Source organism: Ursus arctos, unplaced genomic scaffold (genome assembly GCF_023065955.2).
Source record: "Ursus arctos isolate Adak ecotype North America unplaced genomic scaffold, UrsArc2.0 scaffold_9, whole genome shotgun sequence".
Classification (NCBI taxonomy): domain Eukaryota; kingdom Metazoa; phylum Chordata; class Mammalia; order Carnivora; family Ursidae; genus Ursus; species Ursus arctos.
In genome coordinates, this window is record NW_026623111.1 from 83,121,384 (window position 1) to 83,132,325 (window position 10,942).

Consider the following 10,942-nt stretch of genomic DNA (forward strand, 5'->3'; position numbering starts at 1 on the left):
GTCTAAGCCCCTCACCTCGTCCCTCTGCTTTGGGGAGCCGGAGGGACACCCGAGGCCCACGGCCCTGAGACCCCTTTGCAAAAAGCCAGCTTCCCACGGAAACAGTTTTCCTGAGGTGCAGACCCTCTCACAAGTGGTTGTGGCAAGGTAAAGCAAATGCCCTCCACTTCTCTGGAAGAAACCGCAGTGCCCAGCCATGTTCTAAGCCCTCCCATCTTCCCTGGGCTTCTGGCAGCAGGAGTGAAAAGAGAGGAGCAGAGCACTGGGAGCCGTTTGACAAAAACCGGCTTCCCACCGGAAAGTCTTTCTCCACATGCAGACATGCTCCCAGGTGCCTGTGGCAAGGGGAAGGAAATGCCATACACTGACCTGGAAGAGACCACAGGGCCCAGGCACAGTCTAAACCCTTCCCTCAACCCGGCAGTTTTGCTAGCAGGAGTTCAACCCCAACGAACACAGCCCGGAGACCCGTGAGGCAAAAACGGCTTCCGACGAACAATAGGCGCTCGCTGTGGAAAACCTATCCCAAGTGGGGGTAGCCAGGTCAACAAAATGCCACACACCCAGGTGTAAGAAACAACATTGCCCAGGCATGGTCTAAGCCCCTCACCTCGTCCCTGTGCTTTCGGGAGCCGGAGGGACACCCGAGGCCCACGGCCCTGAGACCCCTTTGCAAAAAGCCAGCTTCCCACGGAAACAGTTTTCCTGAGGTGCAGACCCTCTCACAAGTGGTTGTGGCAAGGTAAACCAAATGCCCTCCACCTCTCTGGAAGAAACCAGAGTGCCCAGCCATGTTCTAAGCCCTCCCATCCTACCTGGGCTTCTGGCAGCAGGAGTGAAAAGAGAGGAGCAGAGCACTGGGACCAGTTTGACAAAAACCGGCTTCCCACCAGAAAGTCTTTCTCCACGTGCAGACATGCTCCCAGGTGCCTGTGGCAAGGGGAAGGAAATGCCATACACTGACCTGGAAGAGACCACAGGGCCCAGGCACAGTCTAACCCCTTCCCTCAACCCGGCAGTTTTGCTAGCAGGAGTTCAACCCCAACGAACACAGCCCGGAGACCCGTGAGGCAAAAACGGCTTCCGACGAACAATAGGCGCTCGCTGTGGAAAACCTATCCCAAGTGGGGGTAGCCAGCTCAACAAAATGCCACACACCCAGGTGTAAGAAACAACATTGCCCAGCGATGGTCTAAGCCCCTCACCTCGTCCCTGTGCTTTGGGGAGCCGGAGGGACACCCGAGGCCGACGGCCCTGAGACCCCTTTGCAAAAAGCCGGCTTCCCACGGAAACAGTTTTCCTGAGGTGCAGACCCTCTCACAAGTGGTTGTGGCAAGGTAAAGCAAATGCCCTCCACTTCTCTGGAAGAAACCGCAGTGCCCAGCCATGTTCTAAACCCTCCCATCTTCCCTGGGCTTCTGGCAGCAGGAGTGAAAAGAGAGGAGCAGAGCACTGGGACCCGTTTGACAAAAACCGGCTTCCCACGGGAAAGTCTTTCTCCACGTGCAGACATGCTCCCAGGTGCCTGTGGCAAGGGGAAGGAAATGCCATACACTGACCTGGAAGAGACCACAGGGCCCAGGCACAGTCTGAACCCTTCCCTCAACCCGGCGGTTTTGCTAGCAGGAGTTCAAACCCAACGAACACAACCCAGAGACCCCTGGGGCAAAAACGGCTTCCGACAAACAATAGGTGCTTGCTGTGGAACACCTATCCCAAGTGGGGGTAGCCAGCTCAACAAAATCCACACACCCAGGTGTAAGAAACAACATTGCCCAGGCATGGTCTAAGCCCCTCACCTCGTCCCTGTGCATTGGGGAGCGGGAGGGACTCCCGAGGCACACGGCCCTGAGACCCCGTTGCAAAAAGCCGGCTTCCCACGGAAACAGTTTTCCTGAGGTGCAGACCCTCTCACAAGTGGTTGTGGCAAGGTAAAGCAAATGCCCTCCACTTCTCTGGAAGAAACCACAGTGCCCAGCCATGTTCTAAGCCCTCCCATCCTCCCTGGGCTTCTGGCAGCAGGAGTGAAAAGAGAGGAGCAGAGCACTGGGACCCGTTTGACAAAAACCGGCTTCCCACGGGAAAGTCTTTCTCCACGTGCAGACATGCTCCCAGGTGCCTGTGGCAAGGGGAAGGAAATGCCATACACTGACCTGGAAGAGACCACAGGGCCCAGGCACAGTCTGAACCCTTCCCTCAACCAGGCAGTTTTGCTAGCAGGAGTTCAACCCCAACGAACACAGCCCGGAGACCCGTGAGGCAAAAAAGGCTTCCGACGAACAATAGGCGCTCGCTGTGGAAAACCTATCTCAAGTGGGGGTAGCCAGCTCAACAAAATGCCACACACCCAGGTGTAAGAAACAACATTGCCAAGCGATGGTCTAAACCCCTCACCTCGTCCCTGTGCTTTGGGGAGCCGGGGGGACACCCGAGGCCCACGGCCCTGTGACCACTTTGCAAAAAGCCGGCTTCCCACGGAAACAGTTTTCCTGAGGTGGAGACCCTCTCACAAGTGGTTGTGGCAAGGAAGAGCAAATGCCCTCCACTTCTCTGGAAGAAACCACAGTGCCCAGCCATGTTCTAAGCCCTCCCATCCTCCCTGGGCTTCTGGCAGCAGGAGTGAAAAGAGAGGAGCAGAGCACTGGGACCCGTTTGACAAACACGGCTTCCCACGGGAAAGTCTTTATCCACGTGAAGACATGCTCCCAGGTGCCTGGGGCAAGAGGAAGGAAATGCCATACACTGACCTGGAAGAGACCACAGGGCCCAGGCACAGTCTGAACCCTTCCCTCAACCCGGCGGTTTTGCTAGCAGGAGTTCAACCCCAACGAACACAGCCCGGAGACCTCTGGGGCAAAAACTGCTTCCGACGAACAATAGGTGCTTGCTGTGGAACACCTATCCCAAGTGGGGGTAGCCAGCTCAACAAAATCCACACACCCAGGTGTAAGAAACAACATTGCCCAGGCATGGTCTAAGCCCCTCACCTCGTCCCTGTGCTTTGGGGAGCCGGAGGGACACCCGAGGCCCACGGCCCTGAGACTCCTTTGCAAAAAGCCGGCTTCCCACGGAAACAGTTTTACTGAGTTGCAGACCCTCTCACAAGTGGTTGTGGCAAGGTAAAGCAAATGCCCTCCACTTCTCTGGAAGAAACCACAGTGCCCAGCCATGTTCTAAGTCCTCCCATCCTCCCTGGGCTTCTGGAAGCAGGAGTGAAAAGAGAGGAGCAGAGCACTGGGACCCGTTTGACAAAAACCGGCTTCCCACCGGAAAGTCTTTCTCCACGTGCAGACATGCTCCCAGGTGCCTGTGGCAAGAGGAAGGAAATGCCATACATTGACCTGGAAGAGACCACAGGGCCCAGGCACAGTCTAAACCCTTCCCTCAACCAGGCAGTTTTGCTAGCAGGAGTTCAACCCCAACGAACACAGCCCGGAGACCCGTGCGGCAAAAAAGGCTTCCGACGAACAATAGGCGCTCGCTGTGGAAAACCTATCTCAAGTGGGGGTAGCCAGCTCAACAAAATGCCACAAACCCAGGTGTAAGAAACAACATTGCCCAGCGATGGTCTAAGCCCCTCACCTCGTCCCTGTGCTTTGGGGAGCCGGGGGGACACCCGAGGCCCACGGCCCTGTGACCACTTTGCAAAAAGCCAGCTTCTCACTTAAACAGTTTTCCTGAGGTGCAGACCCTCTCACAAGTGGATGTGGCAAGGAAAAGCAAATGCCCTCCACTTCTCTGGAAGAAACCACAGTGCCCAGCCATGTTCTAAGCCCTCCCATCCTCTCTGGGCTTCTGGCAGCAGGAGTGAAAAGAGAGGAGCAGAGCACTGCGACCCGTTTGACAAACACGGCTTCCCCTGGAAAAGTCTTTATCCACGTGCAGACATGCTCCCAGGTGCCTGTGGCAAGGGGAAGGAAATGCCATACAATGACCTGGAAGAGACCACAGGGCCCAGGCACAGTCTGAACCCTTCCCTCAACCCGGCGGTTTTGCTAGCAGGAGTTCAACCCCAACGAACACAGCCCGGAGACCCGTGAGGCAAAAACGGCTTCCGACGAACAGAGGTGGTTGCTGTGGAACACCTATCCCAAGTGGGGGTAGCCAGCTCAACAAAATCCACACACCCAGGTGTAAGAAACAACATTGCCCAGGCATGGTCTAAGCCCCTCACCTCGTCCCTGTGCTTTGGGGTGCCGGAGGGACACCCGAGGCCCACGGCCCTGAGACCCCTTTGCAAAAAGCCGGCTTCCCACGGAAACAGTTTTCCTGAGGTGCAGACCCTCTCACAAGTGGTTGTGGCAAGGTAAAGCAAATGCCCTCCACTTCTCTGGAAGAAACCGCAGTGCCCAGCCATGTTCTAAGCCCTCCAATCTTCCCTGGGCTTCTGGCAGCAGGAGTGAAAAGAGAGGAGCAGAGCACTGGGACCCATTTGACAAAAACCGGCTTCCCACGGGAAAGTCTTTCTCCACGTGCAGACATGCTCCCAGGTGCCAGTGGCAAGGGGAAGGAAATGCCATACACTGACCTGGAAGAGACCACAGGGCCCAGGCACAGTCTAAACCCTTCCCTCAACCCGGCAGTTTTGCTAGCAGTAGTTCAACCCCAACGAACACAGCCCGGAGACCCGTGAGACAAAAACGGCTTCCGACGAACAATAGGCGCTCGCTGTGGAAAACCTATCCCAACTGGGGGTAGCCAGCTCAACAAAATGCCACACACCCAGGTGTAAGAAACAACATTGCCCAGCGATGGTCTAAGCCCCTCACCTCGTCCCTGTGCTTTGGGGAGCCGGAGGGACACCCGAGGCCCACGGCCCTGAGACCCCTTTGCAAAAAGCCAGCTTCCCACGGAAACAGTTTTCCTGAGGTGCAGACCCTCTCACAAGTGGTTGTGGCAAGTTAAAGCAAATGCCCTCCACTTCTCTGGAAGAAACCACAGTGCCCAGCCATGTTCTAAGCCCTCCCATCCTCCCTGGGCTTCTGGCAGCAGGAGTGAAAAGAGAGGAGCAGAGCACTGGTACCCGTTTGACAAAAACCGGCTTCCCACGGGAAAGTCTTTCTCCACGTGCAGACATGCTCCCAGGTGCCTGTGGCAAGGGGAAGGAAATGCCATACACTGACCTGGAAGAGACCACAGGGCCCAGGCACAGTCTGAACCCTTCCCTCAACCCGGCGGTTTTGCTAGCAGGAGTTCAAACCCAACGAACGCAGCCCAGAGACCCCTGGGGCAAAAACGGCTTCCGACGTACAATGGGTGCTGACTGTGGAACACCTATCCCAAGTGGGGGTAGCCAGCTCAACAAAATCCACACACCCAGGTGTAAGAAACAACATTGCCCAGGCATGGTCTAAGCCCCTCACCTCGTCCCTGTGATTTGGGGAGCCGGAGGGACACCCGAGGCCCACGGCCCTGAGACCCCTTTTCAAAAAGCCGGCTTCCCATGGAAACAGTTTTCCTGAGGTGCAGACCCTCTCACAAGCGGTTGTGGCAAGGTAAAGCAAATGCCCTCCACTTCTCTGGAAGAAACCGCAGTGCCCAGCCATGTTCTAAGCCCTCCCATCTTCCCTGGGCTTCTGGCAGCAGGAGTGAAAAGAGAGGAGCAGAGCACGGGGACCCGTTTGACAAAAACCGGCTTCCCACCGGAAAGTCTTTCTCCACGTGCAGACATGCTCCCAGGTGCCTGTGGCAAGGGGAAGGAAATGCCATACACTGACCTGGAAGAGACCACAGGGCCCAGGCACAGTCTGAACCCTTCCCTCAACCCGGCAGTTTTGCTAGCAGGAGTTCAACACCAACGAACACAGCCCGGAGACCCGTGAGGCAATAACGGCTTCCGACGAACAATAGGCGCTCGCTGTGGAAAACCTATCCCAAGTGGGGGTAGCCAGCTCAACAAAATGCCACACACCCAGGTGTAAGAAACAACATTGCCCAGGCATGGTCTAAGCCCCTCACCTCGTCCCTGTGCTTTGGGGAGCCGGAGGGACACCCGAGGCCCACGGCCCTGAGACCCCTTTGCAAAAAGCCGGCTTCCCACGGAAAGAGTTTTCATTAGGTGCAGACCCTCTCACAAGTGGTTGTGGCAAGGTAAAGCAAATGCCCTCCACTTCTCTGGAAGAAACCGCAGTGCCCAGCCATGTTCTAAGCCCTCCAATCTTCCCTGGGCTTCTGGCAGCAGGAGTGAAAAGAGAGGAGCAGAGCACTGGGACCCGTTTGACAAAAACCGGCTTCCCACCGGAAAGTCTTTCTCCACGTGCAGACACGCTCCAAGGTGCCTGTGGCAAGGGGAAGGAAATGCCATACACTGACCTGGAAGAGACCACAGGGCCCAGGCACAGTCTGAACCCTTCCCTCAACCCGGCGGTTTTGCTAGCAGGAGTTCAACCCCAACGATCAAAGCCCGGAGACCCCTGGGGCAAAAACGGCTTCCGACGAACAATAGGTGCTTGCTGTGGAACACCTATCCCAAGTGGGGGTAGCCAGCTCAACAAAATGCCACACACCCAGATGTAAGAAACAACATTGCCCAGGCATGGTCTAAGCCCCTCACCTCGTCCCTGTGCTTTGGGGAGCCGGAGGGACACCCGAGGCCCACGGCCCTGAGACCCCTTTGCAAAAAGCCGGCTTCCCACGGAAACAGTTTTCCTGAGGTGCAGACCCTCTCACAAGTGGTTGTGGCAAGGTAAAGCAAATGCCCTCCACTTCTCTGGAAGAAACCACAGTGCCCAGCCATGTTCTAAGCCCTCCCATCCTCCCTGGGCTTCTGGCAGCAGGAGTGAAAAGAGAAGAGCAGAGCACTGGGACCCGTTTGACAAAAACCGGCTTCCCACGGGAAAGTCTTTCTCCACGTGCAGACATGCTCACAGGTGCCTGTGGCAAGGGGAAGGAAATGCCATACACTGACCTGGAAGAGACCACAGGGCCCAGGCACAGTCTGAACACTTCCCTCAACCCGGCGGTTTTGCTAGCAGGAGTTCAACTCCAACGAACAAAGCCCGGAGACCCCTGGGGCAAAAACGGCTTCCGACGAACAATAGGTGCTCGCTGTGGAACACCTATCCCAAGTGGGGCTAGCCAGCTCAACAAAATGCCACACACCCAGGTGTAAGAAACAACATTGCCCAGGCATGGTCTAAGCCCCTCACCTCGTCCCTGTGCTTTGGGGAGCCGGAGGGACACCCGAGGCCCACGGCCCTGAGACCCCTTTGCAAAAAGCCGGCTTCCCACGGAAACAGTTTTCCTGAGGTGCAGACCCTCTCACAAGTGGTTGTGGCAAGGTAAAGCAAATGCCCTCCACTTCTCTGGAAGAAACCACAGTGCCCAGCCATGTTCTAAGCCCTCCCATCCTCCCTGGGCTTCTGGCAGCAGGAGTGAAAAGAGAGGAGCAGAGCACTGGGACCCGTTTACAAAAACCGGCTTCCCACGGGAAAGTCTTTCTCCACGTGCAGACATGCTCCCAGGTGCCTGTGGCAAGGGGAAGGAAATGCCATACACTGACCTGGAAGAGACCACAGGGTCCAGGCACAGTCTGAACCCTTCCCTCAACCCGGCTGTTTTGCTAGCAGGAGTTCAACCACAACGAACAAAGCCCGGAGACCCCTGGGGCAAAAACGGCTTCCGACGAACAATAGGTGCTAGCTGTAGAACACCTATCCCAAGTGGGGGAAGCCAGCTCAACAAAATGCCACACACCCAGGTGTAAGAAACAACATTGCCCAGGCATGGTCTAAGCCCCTCACCTCGTCCCTGTGCTTTGGGGAGCCGGAGGGACACCCGAGGCCCACGGCCCTGAGACCCCTTTGCAAAAAGCCGGCTTCCCACGGAAACAGTTTTCCTGAGGTGCAGAACCTCTCACAAGTGGTTGTGGCAAGGTAAAGCAAATGCCTTCCACTTCTCTGGAAGAAACCGCAGTGCCCAGCCATGTTCTAAGCCCTCCCATCCTCCCTGGGCTTCTGGCAGCAGGAGTGAAAAGAGAGGAGCAGAGCACTGGGACCCGTTTGACAAACACGGCTTCCCACGGGAAAGTCTTTCTCCACGTGAAGACATGCTCCCAGGTGCCTGGGGCAAGGGGAAGGAAATGCCATACACTGACCTGGAAGAGACCACAGGGCCCAGGCACAGTCTGAACCCTTTCCTCAACCCGGTGGTATTGCTAGCAGGAGTTCAACTCCAACGAACACAGCCCGGAGACCCCTGGGGCAAAAACGGCTTCCGACGAACAATAGGTGCTTGCTGTGGAACACCTATCCCAAGTGGGGGTAGCCAGCTCAACAAAATCCACACACCCAGGTGTAAGAAACAACATTGCCCAGGCATGGTCTAAGCCCCTCACCTCGTCCCTGTGCTTTGGGGAGCCGGAGGGACACCCGAGGCCCACGGCCCTGAGACCCCTTTGCAAAAAGCCAGCTTCCCACGCAAACAGTTTTTCTGAGGTGCAGACCCTCTCACAAGTGGTTGTGGCAAGGTAAAGCAAATGCCGTCAACTTCTCTGGAAGAAACCAGAGTGCCCAGCCATGTTCTAAGCCCTCCCATCCTCCCTGGGCTTCTGGCAGCAGGAGTGAAAAGAGAGGAGCAGAGCACTGGGACCCGTTTGACAAAAACCGGCTTCCCACGGGAAAGTCTTTCTCCACAAGCAGACATGCTCCCAGGTGCCTGTGGCAAGGGGAAGGAAATGCCATACACTGACCTGGAAGAGACCACAGGGCCCAGGCACAGTCTGAACCCTTCCCTCAACCCGGCGGTTTTGCTAGCAGGAGTTCAACCCCAACGATCAAAGCCCGGAGACCCCTGGGGCAAAAACGGCTTCCGACGAACAATAGGTGCTTGCTGTGGAACACCTATCCCAAGTGGGGGTAGCCAGCTCAACAAAATGCCACACACCCAGATGTAAGAAACAACATTGCCCAGGCATGGTCTAAGCCCCTCACCTCGTCCCTGTGCTTTGGGGAGCCGGAGGGACACCCGAGGCCCACGGCCCTGAGACCCCTTTGCAAAAAGCCGGCTTCCCACGGAAACAGTTTTCCTGAGGTGCAGACCCTCTCACAAGTGGTTGTGGCAAGGTAAAGCAAATGCCCTCCACTTCTCTGGAAGAAACCACAGTGCCCAGCCATATTCTAAGCCCTCCCATCCTCCCTGGGCTTCTGGCAGCAGGAGTGAAAAGAGAAGAGCAGAGCACTGGGACCCGTTTGACAAAAACCGGCTTCCCACGGGAAAGTCTTTCTCCACGTGCAGACATGCTCACAGGTGCCTGTGGCAAGGGGAAGGAAATGCCATACACTGACCTGGAAGAGACCACAGGGCCCAGGCACAGTCTGAACACTTCCCTCAACCCGGCGGTTTTGCTAGCAGGAGTTCAACTCCAACGAACAAAGCCCGGAGACCCCTGGGGCAAAAACGGCTTCCGACGAACAATAGGTGCTCGCTGTGGAACACCTATCCCAAGTGGGGCTAGCCAGCTCAACAAAATGCCACACACCCAGGTGTAAGAAACAACATTGCCCAGGCATGGTCTAAGCCCCTCACCTCGTCCCTGTGCTTTGGGGAGCCGGAGGGACACCCGAGGCCCACGGCCCTGAGACCCCTTTGCAAAAAGCCAGCTTCCCACGGAAACAGTTTTCCTGAGGTGCAGACCCTCTCACAAGTGGTTGTGGCAAGGGAAAGCAAATGCCCTCCACTTCTCTGGAAGAAACCACAGTGCCCAGCCATATTCTAAGCCCTCCCATCCTCCCTGGGCTTCTGGCAGCAGGAGTGAAAAGAGAGGAGCAGAGCACTGGGACCCGTTTACAAAAACCGGCTTCCCACGGGAAAGTCTTTCTCCACGTGAAGACATGCTCCCAGGTGCCTGTGGCAAGGGGAAGGAAATGCCATACACTGACCTGGAAGAGACCACAGGGCCCAGGCACAGTCTGAACCCTTCCCTCAACCTGGCGGTTTTGCTAGCAGGAGTTCAACCCCAACGAACAAAGCCCGGAGACCCCTGGGGCAAAAACGGCTTCCGACGAACAATAGGTGCTTGCTGTGGAACACCTATCCCAAGTGGGGGTAGCCAGCTCAACAAAATGCCACACACCCAGGTGTAAGAAACAACATTGCCCAGGCATGGTCTAAGCCCCTCACCTCGTCCCTGTGCTTTGGGGAGCCGGAGGGACACCCGAGGCCCACGGCCCTGAGACCCCTTTGCAAAAAGCCGGCTTCCCACGGAAACAGTTTTCCTGAGGTGCAGACCCTCTCACAAGTCGTTGTGGCAAGGTAAAGCAAATGCCCTCCACTTCTCTGGAAGAAACCACAGTACCCAGCCATGTTCTAAGCCCTCCCATCCTCCCTGGGCTTCTGGCAGCAGGAGTGAAAAGAGAAGAGCAGAGCACTGGGACCCGTTTGACAAAAACCGGCTTCCCACGGGAAAGTCTTCCTCCACGTGCAGACATGCTCCCAGGTGCCTGTGGCAAGGGGAAGGAAATGCCATACACTGACCTGGAAGAGACCACAGGGCCCAGGCACAGTCTGAACCCTTCCCTCAACCCGGCTGTTTTGCTAGCAGGAGTTCAACCCCAACGAACAAAGCCCGGAGACCCCTGGGGCAAAAACGGCTTCCGACGAACAATAGGTGCTTGCTGTAGAACACCTATCCCAAGTGGGGGAAGCCAGCTCAACAAAATTCCACACACCCAGGTGTAAGAAACAACATTGCCCAGGCATGGTCTAAGCCCCTCACCTCGTCCCTGTGCTTTGGGGAGCCGGAGGGACACCCGAGGCCCACGGCCCTGAGACCCCTTTGCAAAAAGCCGGCTTCCCACGGAAACAGTTTTCCTGAGGTGCAGACCCTCTCACAAGTGGTTGTGGCAAGGTAAAGCAAATGCCTTCCACTTCTCTGGAAGAAACCGCAGTGCCCAGCCATGTTCTAAGCCCTCCCATCCTCCCTGGGCTTCTGGCAGCAGGAGTG